Here is a 17870-nt window from a genome sequence, read left to right on the forward strand (position 1 = left end):
GTTTCCCGTTTGTGGAAGAGCAGCGCTCTTTGCAAAATATCGACTTTTGAAATGCGTATTTCAACATTCCGAATCAATGATCATTTGTATCGACATTAAAGGAAGACATTCACATATTTTTGTAAGTTTTGGTTAGGTATTTTGCAACTATTTTAACATAGACGGTATGGGCGCCCGCTTCCAAGCTGGGACAGTCGCAGAAGTACCAGCCAGCCAGCATCTGCAAGCAGATCAGTGTAAAAAGCTTTAACACTGAAACGTGACTATGGAGCTATAAAATAAATTATTTTATCGACACCTGATCTCCCGATTATGAAGCAGAATACCATGTAAAAAAACAGAATATTATGTATATTATATACAATATCAACGTAAATTTGAATAGGCTATAATACTACTATAATGTTATGTTTTCCAGTGACCCCTGAGGAAACCAGTCAACTAATAAAATAGTATAATTTAAATAATACCATAAGTTATCAATAAGTTAATTAATTAATTTCTGGTAATATGCAATATGATGACAAAATAGTGTATTTATGAGAATCTGCAGACTTCAATCAATCTGTTTGAACCAGAAATAGCTTTATTATCACAGTTTGGCAAAATTATGACGTAATGAGTGGTGTTTTATTTCCTATGTGATTGTTTTCAATCCCTACCCCTTGTGGCTCTGTTTTGAAGGGGTAGGGGTAAAAATAAGAATTGGGATTGGGCCTTGGACTTGAGATTTGGGACTTGTGAACAATCCCTATTTTAATTTTATTTTGTGTCTGCATTAACCTTGAGGGAATGTCTACTACTTATAATGTCAACTAATCAATGCTGATACTGTATGCTAATCAGTGTTGGGCAAGTTACTTTCAAAATGTAATATGCTACATATTACTAGTTACATTCGTTTGAAAGTAATAAGTTACTTTACAATATTACTTTCTGTGTAGAGTAACTCGTTACTTATTACACTACTTTTGCATTACTTTTTACCAAAACAACAGGAGCAGCAGAATGACATTGCCGCCCCGGGAACCATCCCGAAAAATAATTTCAACCCGCCTTGAAATCAGTGTAAACAATCCAAAATTCTAAATGTTATTCTTTTCCTTTGTTATTGTCATCAATAGTGGTTAGTTGCATAAAAACACAGTTTGATTAGGAAATGATTGTATCTTTTTAGATATGTGCTTTGATTTAATCAAATGTAACTCAATTTGTAACTAGAGTTACTTGACAAAGTAACTGGTATAATATTACTGAAATCCTAGTAGTAATAAGTTATATTACTGAGTTACTGCTAAAAGTAATATATTACATGTAATATGTTACTTTTGTAATGAGTTACCCCCAACACTGATGCTAATACAGGAGTGAGGATTATACAGTACATGCTTTGAATTCCTTAGTTTTAGTTATGCACTGCAGTGTTCTAAGCAAACCGGCATCCAGCAGATGATAGAACGCTCATCCATAAGAGACTTGAGACTTGACTTGGACTTGTGACCGAAAGACTTGAGACTTTACTTGGACTTGCAAAAAATGACTTGAGCATCTCTGACATAGGATACAAATTGAATATAAATAACAATAGAAGAAGTAGTAGTGGCAAATGGCAGTACATAAATTTGCGCAGCTGGTAATTTCAACACTAACATGTTAAATAGAAATGTATAAAAAAAATATTGAGTGACGAAAAATGGCAGCAGTAGCACTTGATGAACAGAAGTACATTATGAGAATTATAACAGAAAATGTAGGCTTATACCATAAGAAATACATGAAAAATGAAGTATTAATATGCTACTGCAAAGATAGAATATGAAAAAATCTAATTGCAGCATATTTCCAGGGTGTGCAAAAATTTGCTCATATTCACATTAATGATACGAAGCTACATATGCACAGAAAGTGTCCAGGCATGTAAATGTGTGTTGTAACGAAAACTACACCGTATCAAATGCTCTCACAAAATCAGTCGCATATCACACTGGCCTGTTTGTGTAGAAATATGATTTTATGAGAAAATATTCATTTCTGCTGTTTTGGGGTTTCACCAGATTTTAGTAAAAATAAAGCCTTGGCTTTCATTCTGTGTAAAGATTATTGTGAAATCCGATGCGAAATATCAGCTGTGTATCAAATGCAAGGAATCGACCTATAGAGGTAGCATTTCTAGGTAGGAAGTTTTACATACATACACAGATACATTATTTGCAACCTTTCTAGCTACCTATTTTTGGCAAATCTTCGAGGACGCATGCAATGGTTCCTTTGGAGGGGTAGGATATCCCATGTAATACCTTGCGACCCTGCTAACCCAAACGAAGAATGAAACTAGACCTAACTTCAGTTTTTCTTTTTCTATTTATTTATTTAACGGGGACAGTGCATATTAATAAACAGTATACATGTTCAAAACACCATAAATATGCTAGAATTAGCCAGGAGGCTAGTTTCCATCTAGTCCCTGGCCAGGTGTGAAGTTGGCATCCTAAAATCAAGAAACAAGTTAAAAAACAATAGACATGCAGTAAGGCATATCAATCACAGTAAAAAAAAATAAAACTCATGCAGACATAAGCTGGACATGGGCAGTAATAAAGCAGAGTCAATTACGGTTCAGCAACATGACAACAGCACATAAGCACTACTGACAGGCAAAGACAGACAATATAATACAAGATAATACAGTAGCGCTACAGCAGACATAAGCAACAGGACAACAGTTACCGCAGCACTACAGACATAGGCAAAGACAAGTGGCAGGACAGCAGCAGCACCACATAAGCACTACAGATATAAGCAAAGACAGACATGAGCAACAGGGCAGTAGATAACACCAAGGTAAATCGAGAAACAGGGCACATAGAATAGAGTACCGCAGGGATGGCATATTTTTGTAGTTGGAAGGCAGAAGTTGCGGACATGTTGGATCTTAAGGGGGAAAGTGAATGGAGTTTTAGAATGGGGATTTCACTTACGGTAAATACATAAAATAAGGTCTGTGGTTAACAATAGTTTATGGGAGTGGTAATTTGGGTTCAGCAGGATCATCTTCACGAACGTGACTCACCTTTATGCCTTTTGAAGCGTTTTCTAAAAAAATGCATTTCCGTTTCAAAAGTGATTCACGTTTGTGAAGATGATCCTGCTGAACCCAAATTACCGCTCCCATAAACTATTGTTAACCACAGACCTTATTTTATGTATTTAAGTGAAATCCCCATTCTAAAACCCCATTGACTTTTCCCCGTAAGATCCAACATGCTACTTGCAGACTCATTCCTGCGGTGCTCTATGCATCCAAACTAGTGCTGGCAGATTTGGTGGCTTGTGAGCCATGTGTAGAAAAGGACCTGTAGGGGGCGAGTTCTCTGATGTGGGCTGGTACAGCATTCCATTCATGTGCTGCTTTAATTGAACAGGCTGATTGACTAAAGGCAGATTTTCTTAGAGGTATTATGCAGTTTCCTCTTGTGACTCCTCTTGTAAATATGATTTGTGTTTACTCGTTGCCTAACATAGCAACTGAGTGGGGGGGAGCCATGCCATGAACAATTATAGACAAGACATTATGCATGTTTGATCAGGTTTTCTCAGCTCAAAAGCTTGTATTTCTCCAATATGTTGCAGTGGTACAAACTATTAGGTTTCGTATCGGTAACGGTTTTCATGGTTTGTTTATATAATGATTCTAGTGGCCTCAAGGTTGAACTACTTGCCTGTGACCAGCTTGTTAAACAGTAAGTTACTGTAGGTGTGATATGATCATGGCATTCCTATACATTCTAGCAGCCTCGGTTGACATGCAATTTCTTATGAATTGAAAATTTACTAGGTTGTACTTGACCCTATTACAAACCTTCTGAGTTTTGAAGGAGAGAGTTGAGTCTATCACAATCCCAAGATATTTAAATTCTTTCATAACTTCTAATCTTTGTCCAAGTAGTACACGTACTTGTGGCTCAACAGTATAGACCCTTCTCACGGGGGCCATTTTGTGTCGAAAAGGCAGGGTAAACACAGGTGCAAGCAAAACACGAATGAGGGTTTCCAACTTCCATGATTGGAATTTGGAAACCCTCATTTCTTTGTGAAGTCCCTGACATGCTAGTGGTTTAATGGCGCCACCCAAAAGCCTTGGATTTTGTGTTTTTTTTTACAATTTCATTTTAGGCCAGGTACTGGTTGACACCAGAATACCATGTTTAGGAGTCCATTTTGAGCAGTAATCACTCAATAAAAAATAATGCAGCCTCTTGCGATTGGAAATTGAAATGATTTAGTTCGTATTGCTGTATTACACTTTTTCCCAATTAATTGTGCAGCGGCAGCTCTATCTGAACCAGTGTGAGCAAACACTGTAGACTAGTGCAGTGCTTAGCAGGGTTTGACAATAAGGATTGGCCCATGGCCTGGGGCCAATAAGACGATAACTGGGGCAGTTGTTTTGTCAGTCACTGGCCCACTTGGGGCCCGTGCTGAAAAACAAAAATCATCCATTTGTAAGGCTGTTATTCTAATCCGGACCCACTCCCTTCTCTGTTGGGCTTTTTTGTAACCAATCAGATTGGACGGCAGCTCACTTACCGTAAATTCCGGACTATAAGGCGCACCGGTGTATAAGCCGCACCTTCAAAGTTGACTATTTTTTTCTTATATAAGCCGCACCGGACTATAAGCCGCGGGTGTTTTAATGGTATTTTTTTTTTTTTTTTTTTTTGTGTTTTAGTGTTTAATTACCATATGTAATGCTCCCATTTATTAACATTTCAACAAAACAACATAACACAACACCACCTGTGTTGTTATTTACAGTGCACACAGTGTCATACAGTGTCATACAGTGTCATACAGTGTGGTGAAAAGAGGGCAAGAGAGGAAATTAAAACAGAAGTGGATTTATAGTTAGAAAGAGTGCTAAAAAAGAGTTTTTTTTTTTTTTTTTTTTTTGGAAAAAATCCATAGATAAGCCGCACCGTTATATAAGCCGCAGGGGCCAAAAAAGGCCAAAAAACGGGAAAAAAGGTGCGGCTTATAGTCCGGAATTTACGGTAGTCAGAAAGTGATGTGGAACATAGTATCCATGGTGCTGAGCTTTTGAGCCATAGTTTCCTTAGGTTGAGAATGATGAATCAATTCCACACCATGTAGGCGGTATGTGTGTGAGGCGGATTGACCTCACCCATTATTCAGTTACCCACACTTCCCCAAAAACACTTTTTTTTTTTTTAGCTTTTAACCAATATGGCTTTTGGGGTGGTATGTGAAGGGTTTTGGTCAAAATCTCCACATTTGAGACCAATCTGTTACAATTTTACAAACCCCTATCATTTCAGCAGCATATTAGCATAAGTTCCCTCTATGGGTCCAAACCTGCTTTTTTTGTGCCCTCAAATGAATCTGAGATTTAGTACATCGTGACGTCACGGTGGTATTTGCGCGTGCCCCACTCATGTGCAAAATTGGGTTTTTCGTAGAGATGCACCGATTGCCATTTTCTTGGCCATTTCCGATTTTTGAATAGTCTGACTTGCTGATACCGATTTTGGCCGATTCCGATTTTCTTTCTAAGAACAATAATTGACGGGTTCTTTTTTGACTTTTTTTTTTTTTTTTTGACTTTGCTTTAACACATTCAGTGCCAAGGACGTCTGTGCACGTCCTAAAAAAAAGTAACGTTCAGTGCCAAGGACGTCTGTGGACGTCCTAAAATCATAATTCATATTATTCCATAATTCTGCTGTTTAAGGTCGTACCCAGCCAGTGAGCATGAATCCCTTCAAGGGATCACACGGCGCCACCTTAAACATCGTCACAGGAGCTGCTCCACCCACCTCAGATCCTTTACTTTGTACAGGAGACAGCGGAGAAAGCCGTGGAAACCGATGCATGCTTTCTGCCAGAGCCGTATATATTGCTCCGTCTACAGCGAGAGTGGGCTCGGCTGCATCCGCGCTCACAACTGAGCTCTTAATGCTTCTATCTATCTCCACACGATTTCCTAGAAAGCCAGCATCCGAAGCTGAACGGGCCAAGCCTTTTCGTTCAGTCGCGTTTGCCAGCGCGCATCATTTCCTTGATGCCCATCAAGGAAATGATGCGCGCAGCAAAGCTGGGATCTGTCCGGGGCAAAAACGGAGTCGAGAAAGCAAACTCTGTGCGTGTGGGAGGAGCCCGCAGCTCAGAGGTGGAGAGGGGGGGGGAGGGGTGTGTGGCTGCACAGAAACCACACCACACGCCACCACATCAGAAAACACCAGCCAGAGTCAGTGAATGTGCTCGAAATTAGAGTGCAAAAGGTATTCATAAAAGGGGCTATATCTTGGAAAGAAAAAAAAACGACAGAAAACCCTTGAAAGTGCACTTTTTTGAGAGGCTGTAATTTCATAATGGAACTGTCTAGAAACAAAATTTCTTCTTTGGAAGAAGCAGGAGTGTTCAATCTTTCATTAAAGTCCAGCCCCGTTAATATAGCCATAATAGAAAAAATTCTATAGCTGTTTTCAACTGAATGGAAGTGAATCTGGCACAGGCTCCAGACAATTTTACTGAAGCGCTGTGGCACTGAATGTGTTAATAGAAAATTAACATTCATGTCACATTTGTTATCATTTGCATGAGGTAGGACGATCTCACTCAAAAACATCTCAAAATAAAAGAGTTCCAGGTTACTGGAAAGAGCTTTTCTTTTTTGTGTAAATACAATGAATATAAAACAACCAGTATATCCCACAGCTATCATGCATTTACTTTTCCAAAAGAAAAAATGTGCAACAGAACAGGGGCTCCAGATGGAAAGTAGCCTATGGCTAAATCTGTTACAAAGCATCTCTTCCCCTATGGGGTTTAATGTTTTTTTTGTATATGTCCCTGCCAAATAAATGAATAGAATAAAAATAAATAAACATCAAAATGTTATCCCTGGACAAGGAGTTTATAGCCTATAGGTCTGGAGCCCAGACCTTCGAAGCCATGCCCACTCTACAGTTGTGGATTTGGCTGTTCTTGAGTAGATGAGGAAATGAGTTTGAGTTGAGTTTACATTTCTTTTAATCCGCCATCCGAAAAAATATACCGCTGCATCCCTAGTCTCGAGCCACTTACGTGATCTTTAGAGCAGCGCAGTAAATACAATATTCCTGGAATGCAAGTTTAACTAAACAGTTACATGTCCTCTGCATTCTACATCAAATGAAGACATTACCATTTGTTTTATTTTGTATGTTACATACTTATGTTAGTTATGTTAGTTTATGGGGGAGGAATTCTGCCAGCTAAAGAAGGGAGTATAGGTGGCCATCTTGCCTGCAGAGTTTTCAAATCAAGTAGAAGACCGTTTTGCAAGAAATCTGGGGAGGTCAGTTCCCCTTTAATGTCTGCAGAGAAGTGACACAATTGATGTTTTTACTCTGAAGGTAGAACACAACCCAACTTCCTGTACTGGCAAGCAGAGAAAATTGAAGTTGAACCGTGCGTGCGTTGGGAACGTGAATGTAGTACAGGATGGTTGGTACAGACTACAGACAGAGGTGTCACCCTCCTAGTTGGCTGATGGTGTCCAAAACTCACAAGTAAATGGCACAAGCCACTTATGACTAGGGCTGTGCAATTAATCAGATTTTAATCAGAATTGCAATTTTGGGTTCCCACAATTATGAAAACAAGATAAACGAGATAAATTATTTTATTATTTTTATTATTTTTATTTAGTTAGCCTATTTATTTATATATTTTTTTACCTTTATTTTCATGTATTTCTTTGTTTTTCAGTTAAATTATATTTAAAGTTCAAAGAAATCCAGTACTGTATTAAAAAGACAAGTTTTTTCAAGTTCAATAAATGCATGATGTTGCAAAAAAAATTAGTGATCGAGTTAAATAATCGTGATCTCAATATCAGTCAAAATAATCGTGATTATGATTTTTGCCATAATTGAGCAGCCCTACTTATGACTAGGGATGCTGACGACTAGTCGGTTAAATGTTTAAACGGCCACTCCCTCACTAGTCGGCACAAGAAATACTAGGGATGCACGATATATCGGCAATCATATCGGTATCGGCCGATGTTAGTCATTTTTTAACATATCGGTATCGGTCTGTGTTGCAATGTTAATATCGGTTATCGGTATCACCCAAATTCTTCACATTGAGATGAAATAATGCAGTAAATCTATGATTTATGGGCTTTTACAAATGTTTTTGAAATAAAGAAATGTATAACATTTTATTATCATAGAAATGTGTTTTTATACAGATCATATCGACATCGGTAAATATCGGTTATCGGCCATAACAGCAATCTTAATATCGGTTATTGGCATCGGCCAAAATTTTCATATCGGTGCATCCCTAAGAAATACTAGTCGTTTAAACAAATGGTTAAATTATCATCAAAATAAACAATGCGGGCGGAAGCTGTTGCGTCTTTACCAGCCACTACTGTAGCCCCCCTCCTCTAAGCTCTAATGCCTGGATGTAAACAAAGCAGGCATGTGTTTAGCATTGGCTGTATGTAACGTAGTGGAAAGGAGTCGAAGGGAGATGGCATCTCATAAAACCAGCAAAGTTTGGCAGTATTTTGTTCCAGTAAATGAAAATATGGTTTATGTAGGCTGTCAGATAAAACTAGCATATAACGTTAACCACTCGACCGACATTCAGCACAGGCATGTGGACTCGAGGACATCTGGACGCTATGGCATTGCTAAAGCGTTAGCCACACAAGCTAACCCGTCAGCCACACAAGATAGCTCATATGGCAATGACTGCACAAGATGCTTCCACTCAACGTTGTTGAACGCAAAGGCTTCCGAAAGTTAAATGGACTATATTTAGCCTGAATACATGGCACTGCGCTGGGGTGAGTTGTTGTTTTCTCAAATTCCGATGTGCAATGTTCATAAACAGCGCAAGATGTTGTGAATATTAACTATTATGATGAAGGAAATTAACGGTTTCAAATGGCTCTTAAATACACACTGTTTTTTCTGATAACGTTTTCACCTTATAGATTACGGTAAATTGCGCTCAGTTTTGGCTGTTTTCTGAGAGTGTTTTCTTACTTATAATCTAGTCAACTAGTCGCCATTAAAATTAAAATTAAAAAAACGTCAGGGAAATTTGTCACCACCAGCATCCCTACTTCTGACTATTTCCTTTCACAATTACCTCAACAAATATTACTTCAGAACTGGAAGCCTGTTATTTCTCTGGTAGCTGTTTTTTTTTCTTTAGCAAAGAGTTGATTTAGCCCTGCCTCACTTCATTCATTTGGCTGGCTCACAATTAAGGCAGGCAGGGAAACACGTTAGTGGAAGGAATTTAGAGATGATGATTAACCAAAGAAAGGCAAGACATGTTGACATGATGCATGTGAGCCTTTGTAGGTTTTTGCTAAGAAAGCTGTCACCCAGGCCAGAGCAGCTTAGTTTGCTAGTTAATCTCTTCAGGTGCTAGATAATGAAAATGGGAGCCTGACACTAGAGGGGTGTGTGCTGCTCTGTGGGTGAAAATGAAGTGTGTAGGGTTTTCTTTGGTGGTGGTAAGATAGGTCAGGTGAGGCCGGGATTGTTTTGGTGCCATGTTATGTATCTTCAACTGTGTTAGGAAGATCTAGAAGAGAACGCTAGCGTTTTGTCTGAATCTATGGATTCTGTCATATGTGCGGACCCTGATATCAGAGGCGAGTCCTACATCAGACAATATGGCAGCCAGCAAAGAGATTCATGAATCTATTTGTGTTTCAAACTCCTGCGAGTGATGTGATATTGAAAATGCTGCCCAACTGAGGAACAAATTCTTATCCTAATGCTCCGTCCTGATTTGAAGAAAACATAACCAAAGCATTGCTCTGAGCTCTAAATAAGTTAACAGCTGCTTTTGCATCACATGTTGAAAGTGACATTTTGCTCTCTTCATCTCTGTGTTGCAAAGAGAAATTTACACTGGAAATCAGATTGTGTTCAAAATGCATCTACTCTATGGCTATATGGGTCATTATCCTGGAATTATACCCAGTCTCATTATCGGTTGTCAAACAGTGTTATTAGATGCAAAATGACATTAAGTCAGAAACTAAATACACCAAAGCATAATCTTTTATAAACTTTTAGGCAATTACAAATACACAAAGTGGAAATTAAAGATTGTATGCAATAAACCTCCACTTCAGATCTTTTTGTTTTGCGCCTGTGCGGTATTGCAGTGGGCTGCCACTCTGGTCCCACTTTGGGATTTCAGATTTACATTTGGTAGATGCATTGGGCTCATGTTAGTGCCTCTAAATCAGGCTTAGCTCTGTAGCTCAATGAAGCTCTTTTCGATCATTTCTCTGCTGTGCGTTCACAGTTATTCTGCAATACACTGATGGCTGGTGTCCTGTACCCTGGGCCTGTTAAACACCTCTCAGAGAAGAAGGTCTGATCACAATGATCAAGTCCCCATGACCATCTTATTCTTTCATTGACCTGAAATGCAAAACTGCTCAGCATTCTTCTTCTTCTCTGAGATGCTTTCTGGATACAGGCCAAGAGTAATGAATGTCTTTCAGTGGCCCAAAGTTTTTTGTTTTGTTCTTACTTCAAGAATTGACAATATAAGTCCAGGATACCAGCCCTTGGTGATACATTAATTGATTTCCCTGTGCTGTTTGTATTTTCGGTCCTAAAGGAATGACTGTGATCTTGGTGTTTGCGTGCCTTGTGTTGCCTGTGAATAACACCTGTTTCCCCTTCCCTCAGCAGCTCTCCCAGCTCCCCCAAAGCACTGAAAGTGAAGCAGGAGGATGGGGTGGAGAGAGTTACAAAGAGATAAGAGAGTCCCTTACCAGCTTAGGTAGGAGTATGGGTTGTTTCACAAAGAAGCTGGAAGAAGAACCATTGAAACTTTTTTGTTGCTCCCACACACACAGAGAAGGGGGCTGTTGCTAATGCCACTGTTGGTTGCACCCCCCTCCCCCCTTCCCCGTCTCTGGTTGTCATTTGTTGGTCAATGTTGGCTTTAAGCTCTTTTGCAGTTGTTGGAACTTGAAGATGCCATCTTGTTAATGTCCCTCTAGGAATGTTTAATTGGGCTAATTTACACGGTCACCTTTTCACATTTGTCCAAAGTGAAGTAAAGGGAACAATGTCTGTGTTGCTCAGATGGTCACAATTACTTTGTATTGATAGAGTTTGAGCAGTTGGTTAGATTGCATTTGGTGTAAATTTAGAAGTGATGAAGAGGCACGTATTCCATTTGTGAATCATAAGAAGTTGGCCTTTGCTTTGCTCTTTAAGGATAGCCAGATCCAAGTGCCGCTTTAAAAGTGAACACACACTGGCAGTCAATCTGTGCAGCTTCCATACACAACACTATGGACTTGGCATCTAATACACTTGTTTTTCATATGACTTAGGCTGTTGAGAGTGGAATATCTTTTTGTCAAATAATTTTAATTGTGGTGGTGGTGTGTATAAGGTGTTCTTCATAGAACATGCCTTGTGCAGAACTTGAAGATGGCTTGCAGTCCTTCAGGAGTAAACTTCTCTCAGTACCCATTAGTATGGCATGGTAATGGCCTGCATCCCTGAAGCTTGTCTGCTTAAATCCTGCCAGTGCATAAAGCATCCAAGTTTGTTTTGGCAGAGCACCAGATGCCTAGTGCTCAACATGGCTGTAACACATGATTCATGTCTGCAACACAAACACTGGCTATACACTGGCTCTATTTCCATGTAGGCTCAGATAGTGTGAGAAGGCTTAAAGGAGAATTCTGTTTTTTTTACAACCTGGGGCTTATTTCCATCTTTAATTATGATTTTTAACTCACCCTGATAAGTTTGCTTTGATATCCATGCATTGAAAATGATAATATGCTTTGAGCTGCACCCTGGAAACGGGGCATGTCATGTAATGTGTCCTGTAATAGCTTATTTTCTGACACACACAGCAGCTCATATCCTTATTATATCATAGAGACAAAGACGATCTATCTACCTTTGCTCAGCCTGCTGTGTCTGCTGTCTGTCACATTAGAGATAGCAGTTCCTGTTCCCCTGCTCCTCAGTTTGTAATCTATATGACGTTATTCCAGCTCAAATAAATACGGGCAGCCATCGAAAAAAACAAAAACGGAATTCTCCTTTAACACATTCACTGCCAGCTGTTTTTTTTTTACTGTAGGTAGGTTCTGCCAGAGGGTTTTTTTGAGGATTCTGGCTCATCTTTCAAGACCCGAGGATTCTTTTCTGCTAAGATTTTGTGAACACACAATATCTCAAAAGAACTAATAGAATGTGTGCTTTCTCTGTCTAAAAGAGTTAGTTTGTAGAGTTAGTAGTTATGTAAGCATTAGCAGTTGAATACAGCATGGTTTCAGCGTCAGAAAAATTATTCTGAGATAAACGGCTTTTTGTGAAATTCGATAGAACAGTCACTTTAACCATTCATTTTTGGCATCAGTAAGACGTCAGACATCTAAACAATAGTTTTGAACAGTAATTTCCTCCATAACAGCAGGAAACCCCCCTCTGCTTCCAACTCCTCCCTCCGTGTGTGTCTTCTTGACTGCAGCGGCCGTGTCACAAGCTCGTTGCTGCTGTTGCTGTAACCTCGCGTCACCAGGCTCATTGCTTTGCTGCTGCTGTGCCTGTCTGCGCGGCCGCTCTTTGAGGAAGTCTGGATGGACTCGCTCGTTACTTGGAGTTTTGGTTGAGAGCTTTGATGAAGCTTTTGCGATTCTGGTCATATTTATGCTGCGTGTTTCAAAGTGTGTTCCACCCGTAATCTGTTATGCAAATTTGCAATCCCGCACCGCCAGCAATCAGCGCGAAAACGAAAGCGTTTTCGCCAATCCATTTTCATGAGAATGGCTTCGAGGAAGCCATTCTCATGAAAATGCTTGCCTTCCTCTAGTCAGGAGAGCACTGTCGCCACTTAGTGGGTCGGTGGAATGGGTTGTAAACGTTCGGTGGTTCCAATAATTATATAAGAGATGTAAAAGGGTTAGATGCACATCCCACGGTCAAAAAAAAAATAATAATTTTTTTGACGGAGTAATACGTCATTGGCAGTGAACCGTTGGATTTTTTTTGACGGAGTAATACGTCGTTGGCAGTGAACGTGTTAACAGACACAATCTCTTGTCTCCTCATCCAGTTTTGGCCATTCAGAGTTTCATAGCAAATCTGGGTGAATTCCTGTAGTGTGAGATAGAGGTCGACCGATATTGCTTTTTCAATGGCCGATGCCGATGCCGATCTTTAGAGAGCAGGGCGGCCGATGGCCGATATATAATGCCGATTATTATTATTTTTTTCATTCGATAAAATACGATTAAAATAAACTCCTCAAAAAAAGTTTGGAAACGTTATTTTGCTCGATTATTTCTCCCCTTTAATAATACCAATTGGTATTGTATTTTATATAGTTGGAAAGCCTGATTAGTCACCTTTACAATGGGGTACAACTTGTAAGGATTGTGCATTCGTGGAATGAGAAACACACAGCTAAACGTGTGGGTAGCGCCCCCAAAAAATGTGCAATATTCTTCTGTTGGTATTTTTTTTTAAAGAAATCTAGTAGCCTAGATTTCCATTATCCATTCATGCACATTGAAAATCGAATATAACATTATACTGTAGGCCTACATCTAATATAAGATGTTATCTTAGCCAGTACAGTAACATGTTTTTGATTATTCTTTTTATTAAATAGAAAAATACATTGGGTTATGCGGTATAGATTTCAGTAGTGACTGGTAGGCTATAGCGAGAGAGCAGTATGTCAGAGAACTCATTCATGCACTGTTCTATACATTAATCGGCCGGCCGATTAATCGGTCGACCTCTAGTGTGAGATGAGGAAAGACACAAGTCTGGCAATGAACACTGAGTGAGCAAAAGTTAGAGCTTGCAGGAAAATATGAGAAATTGCAAAATGACAGTGTTAACTTGGCTACTGTGACATTCAACTTCTCCACTAGCTTACATAGCCTGCTTCACTCCCTATTTTGACAATTTATTTATTGATGCTATTTACTATGTAGATAATACACAAACATAAAAATTGATACATACTACTATTCATTGCATAAGTAAGTTTAATGCTTAGCAAGGTGGAAACACCACCTCACAAGTTGTTGATTTTATGATTATACATCAGCCTCTACTACAAATATTACTTTATCAATCTTTATTACAACTAATTACTAATTACTACTATTAGAACGAAATTGGCAACAGTAACTGTTGGCTGTCTGACTACATTTTGTTGTTTTTCTATTGTCTGATGACAGAATTGTGTTTAGGCTTTTTATTTTTATTGGACAGTTGATACAATACATTATAAAAAACACCATAAAAATGTCAAGGATAGCACAAAAAGTCATAGACTTATTCCCGTTGTGGTCCTTGGTCTCGGCACATAACAATATATATAACCGCCCATAATCAACATTACGCACCTGTATTGGAATCCAGAATCCATGTGTGATCTATGCTCATTGCCTGGTTTGTGCACTTCTCCAGCAGCATATTAAGAAATTCTGAGCTGCTGTTTAGTGTGAAATCCTGTAAAATTCTCAATTTGGCTTTAACAGTGGGATAAGTGTTTCACACAATGACTGGCATTCATCAAGTGTCACAGAGGATGAGAGCTAATCTCTGGTCAGTTATGGGTTGGTTATCATGATCCACATAGATCAGGGGTGGGCAACTGGCGGCCCGCAGGCCGCATGCGGCCGCTGACCTCACTAAGTGTGGCCGCTGGGTCAATTTCCTTTTTTTTTTAACAAGGCGGATGCTTTTGGTTAGGTTAGGTTAGACCACCAAAATCTGTGTTTTTATTTTACTGTACAACCATTGACTGTATTGTACAACCCAGAACTTTGATTACCAGTCCTTTTCATCAAATTAGTAGCTATAATTGGGAGTGATGGTGTTACAGTAGGTTACTGGTGGAAGTGCACGGTCACAATCTGGCCCTCTGGTAGGGAGGAATTTTTTTGTATGGCCCTCTCTATCATCCCTGACATACTGTAGATGTATTACATCATCCCTGACATACTGTAGATGTATTACATCATCCCTGACATACTGTAGATGTATTACATCATCCCTGACATACTGTAGATGTATTACATCATCCCTGACATACTGTAGATGTATTACATCATCCCTGACATACTGTAGATGTATTACATCATCCCTGACATACTGTAGAGGTCGAGGGGACCTGGTCACTGATCCCTGATCAGCACTCGTCCTTTTTGAGACTTGAGGAATAGAGCTCAACAGTGAACATGTGATGTTTCTTGCCCCAGAAGTGAATTCCCCATTCATTTTCTCCATAGACATTTTGAAAAATCCTTATATAACTAGTTTTAAGGCTTGAACCAAGCCAACCAGTCTTCCAGAGAATCGTGAGTGACCATAAAACATTTCACTTTCAGCAAAAATAAAAGCGAAAAAATATATAATTTTCGTTTTATTTTTTTATTTTTTCTGAAAGTGAAATGTTTTATGGTCACTCACGATTCTCTGGAGGATCGTGACCGGAGGATTTTTTTTTAAGTCTATGGAGAAAATGAATGGGGAATTCTGGGGCAAGAAACGTCACTGTTGAGCTCTATACAGGGAAATGTATTTGTCACTGTTTGTACAGTGATCTTTGTGTTAGTTGACAGTGAAAAACATCCCAAGTTCAAGTTATTTGAAAGATAGGCAAACTCACTTTTTTGGCTAGGTTGTTTCTGGTCTCTGTGGTTTGTTGCAAATTGATTCAGACAATTGATTTTTGAGTGACATAGTAGATAACTACAGACGGGTGACAAATTAGAGGAAAAACCAATAGTGTCTTAGTAAGGTGTTGGGCCACCACGTGCTGCTAGAACAGCTTCAATGAGCATAATTTGGCATTGAATCTCCGCATCTCTGGAATTCTACTGAAAGGATGGAACCCTATTCTTCTAGGGGTGTTCCTGGCGACTATTTTATCTGACAACTAAATGGACATTTGGACTAGACGACTAGTCTATAAGTAAGAAAACAATCAGAAAACAGCCAAAATTGGGTACAATTTAATCTATGATGTTAAAACCTTATATAAAAAATATTGTGTATTTAAGAGCTATTTGAAAGTTTGAAACCGTTAATTACATTCGTCAATAACCAAATCGTGTGTGGTACTTTGCACCATTTATTATGAACATTGCACATTACAAAACATGACAACTCGCCCCAGCACCATGTGGCTCAATATATTCCATTAACTTTTGGACGCCTTTTCCTTCAACAAAGTTGAGTGGAAGTATCCGTATTGAGCTGCATTAGCAGTGCTAGCTAGCATCAGGCCCTGCTGTCCCTGCAGATTAACATCCACATCAGGGTTCATACACATTTTGACCAATAAAAACCACATTTCCATGACCAAACATTTTGTGAAGTCTCGGTGTATCGATGAAAAAGTGAGTGAGTAATGAGTATGGCATTCTAATTTTAAAATACAACATTGCAATAATTGAAAAACTAACATGGTCACTTATGGCCCATTTCTACCGCTGGTATCAGCGCGGCCCCGCCCAGCTCGTCTCGCTTTTTTGTCTCATTCCACCGATCAAAAACGTGGACAGCCCGGGTTGAGTCCCTGCTTTGTTGAGGTTCCAGCGCTGTGAACCCGGTACCATACGGTGACGTGAAAACACTGCAGACGACTGATTGGTCAGGCAGAATCGTGTTTACTGTATCTACTGTCCATGCTGGATACCAGTTTAGTGGGGCTTACTGTACCTTCTCTTGTGTTATTTCCATCAGTCTTTTGTGTTGCTGCCTTCGGTTCTGGTGAAATAAAATCGATCTCCTTGCTCAGCTTTAACATGACGGTGGTTTTCAATTGTTTTGAGAGAGAAAAAGTCCACTCCTCGGGAAGCCCTTTGTACTTGTGTTCTACGTCGGCTCCGCTAGGCCGTAGGCGGGGGTTCAGTGAAGCCGCGGTCTTGCCTGGTGACCTGCCGCCGTGGTAGTGGGCTGGCTTCCCTTCTCACCGTAGCGTACTCCCGTCCCCCGCGCAGCGCATGCATGTGAGTTTGAGTAACAACAAAGTGATATCCATTCTCCTAGCCAATTGTCACATTTGCCCATGTACACTGTAGGTCATTTAGAAGCACCAGTATTTTATAACCAGTTTAAAAGTTCCGTGTATGGATTTAATTTTAACGTTATACGTTATAGCCTACTTCAGCTATGGGCGGAGGACAGATATGCGGTCGCTATGACGACCAGGTGTGGGCGGAGGCGAGTAAACTAGCTATGGAAAAAGAGTCTATATCAAGTAGAGACGAGTAAAGCTTGTGGCATACTCTTCGCGGCCAGCCAAGCGCATAGGGCGCACGTCGATTATGACTCATCGCACGGGGCGTGTCGGGGGGCGAGGCCTGAGTGCAGCGCGGCGCGTCCATGGAGATTTTTCTATCAGCGCGTTGGGTTTTGCTGCCTGTGCCTGTGAGATCTCCGTGGTAGGCTATCAGTGGATATCTGCTGTGATTGAGTCCTCACCGTCGTAAAGTTGCCTTCGATTATAACGAACTAGTTGTGTGGCTTAGCCTTCCCAAATGTTGAGGGTTGTTTTTTATAATTTAATACATAGAATTGGGAACGTTAGATTCAATTTCATTCAGACTGCCTGGAGCCTGGAGCTGCGCACTGAGTATGTTCTGTTTTGGCCCACGCAGAGTGCGCGCGCCCTCCTCGGAGCCCCGCCTCCAGCGCGTGCGCGAAGAGTATGCCAGAAGCTTTAGACCAGGTCGAGTAGAGCTGTACTGTGCTTGTGCTGTTATATGTGGTGGAAATGAGCCATAAGTACTCTTAACACATTACCCCCAGCACTGATGA

At 39.9% G+C, this 17870-nt stretch overlaps 1 protein-coding gene across 1 annotated transcript in view; it reads left to right on the plus strand.

Annotated features, from left to right (window-relative positions):
* The window catches only part of scaf8 (SR-related CTD-associated factor 8), an 88003-nt gene that overhangs the window by 2142 nt on the left and 67991 nt on the right, over positions 1–17870 (plus strand). The gene's annotated exons all lie outside the window — the stretch shown is intronic.

This window comes from Poromitra crassiceps, assembly GCF_964638095.1.
Source record: "Poromitra crassiceps genome assembly, chromosome: 3".
Classification (NCBI taxonomy): domain Eukaryota; kingdom Metazoa; phylum Chordata; class Actinopteri; order Beryciformes; family Melamphaidae; genus Poromitra; species Poromitra crassiceps.